The sequence below is a fragment of the Mesocricetus auratus genome, unplaced genomic scaffold (genome assembly GCF_017639785.1).
Source record: "Mesocricetus auratus isolate SY011 unplaced genomic scaffold, BCM_Maur_2.0 Super-Scaffold_100054, whole genome shotgun sequence".
Taxonomy (NCBI): domain Eukaryota; kingdom Metazoa; phylum Chordata; class Mammalia; order Rodentia; family Cricetidae; genus Mesocricetus; species Mesocricetus auratus.
This window is the reverse complement of record NW_024429231.1, coordinates 2,447,996-2,449,779: the sequence shown is the minus strand read 5'-3', so window position 1 is coordinate 2,449,779 and position 1,784 is coordinate 2,447,996.

Sequence of the window (1,784 nt, the reverse complement as noted above, 5' to 3'; positions counted from 1 at the left end):
TCTTTTTTTGTATCTTTCTAACTATGTCAGTGAGGGCCAACAAAGGCCAGGTTAATCACCTTGCGATTTGCCAGGTCCTCTGTGTCTGTAGGAGTGTGTAAGTGACAGGCGTCCAGGAGGTGTCCAGGAAAGTTGGAGGCCATCCATCTGGGCCCTGTTCACATCTGCTACCTTAGATCGGTCAGTGGGCTTCCCGGACGCCCGCTCCATCCCTTCCAACAGAACTTGGTGGTATTCACAGAGTGACCTCCTACCTCTCTGTGTGCTGCAGTCCCCTTGGGGTCTCCTTCTTGGCAGAGTAAGGTCAATCGCATCTGCCCTCTATCATCAGCACTGAAGCTATTTCAGGGAGTGAGTGTTTCAGCTGCTTTCATGAGAATCCATTTCCTTTCTTTGGTCGTAAAGAGGGTAGGGAGACACTGCTGACAGTCGTCCCACATGGGGAGATGATCGAAAGGGACGGGGTCAGTGCCGAAAGGGTGGTTCTGGCCATTCAGTGTCACAGACCGGTCACGGGCGACACTTGGTGGTAAGATAATCGTAACCCTCCTTAACTTTAGGGCGTAAGGTCATCAAAATTCTTCAGAACACAGGTTAGCGGGCTGTCAGTCTTCTAGTCTTATTACCCATACTGTCCATCAGTTCAGTCACCCAAGTCCAAACTAAACCAATTAACACAGAAAGTACGGGTAGTGATAGTCAGGGAACAACCGTAGGGGAGCAAGGGCCCGAAGCCAGGAGGGCCTTATGGGACACCCTGGGGGGTGTATGTGGGAGGAAGTCAGGTCGTGGGTTAGAGCTGGGGTGGGGGGAGATAGGTGGAGGTAGGAAAACTGGATGGTGGGGTGGGGTAGGTGCAGATGTGGGGGCAGAGTGACAGGAGAAGAGGGGGACGGTTATATAAGGGAGAAGGCATTGATCCTCCTGTGAGTCCTGCAGAACCAGCTTCAGAGAGAGCTTGCTGGTCTCTGCTACAGACCTTCAGAAGGTTCTCCTGCTCACAACCAGGACTTGGCCACCTTGCCCATTGCAGACAATACAGACCTTCTTCCTGAGGGGCTGGCTGGAAGTTGCTTCAGCCCAGAGCAAGATGTGTCCTATCTGATCTCAGTGGCCCGGCTTACCGACGGTGGCATTAACCATTGCCCAGGCTATCTGAGAATTAAAAGTACCCCGGGAGGACCACGAATGTAGACCATTCACTTTCACAGAACCTTCGGAGGCGACACTTGGTAATAAGATAATCGTAACCCTCCTTAACTTTAGGGGGTAAAGTTGAATCAAAATTCTTCAGAACATGGATTAGAGTCTAGTTTTATTACTCATACTGTCCATCAGTTCAGTCACCCAAGTCCAAACTAAACCAATTAACACAGACATAAAAGACAGCAAGAGGACAGTAAAAATGAAGCCAAAGCCAAGACATGACCAACAGGACATAAAATCAGACCGAGAACCTCGGGTGGGCAGTGTGATGTCTTGCTTTTTGCTTGGATGGGAGAACCCCGCATGTCCCGGATAGAGATCCCACAAAACAGAACCAGACTATGACTCACCAGGACTCCTTAGATGCTTGCTGTGTTCGCCACCATGAGCGATCACCCCATAGTCCTTGAACTGAAAAACATCTCAAGGCACACACTCCTGCTGAGGCAGCCCCCCAGTCCCTGCAGTTCCCACGTGAAGGTCCAGGTTTAGAATTTCAGTGGAAGGTCTGAATTTCACTGGGGCCTCCAGAAAGCAAATGCTAATCCCAAACGGCAAGAATAAGACTATTACCACAA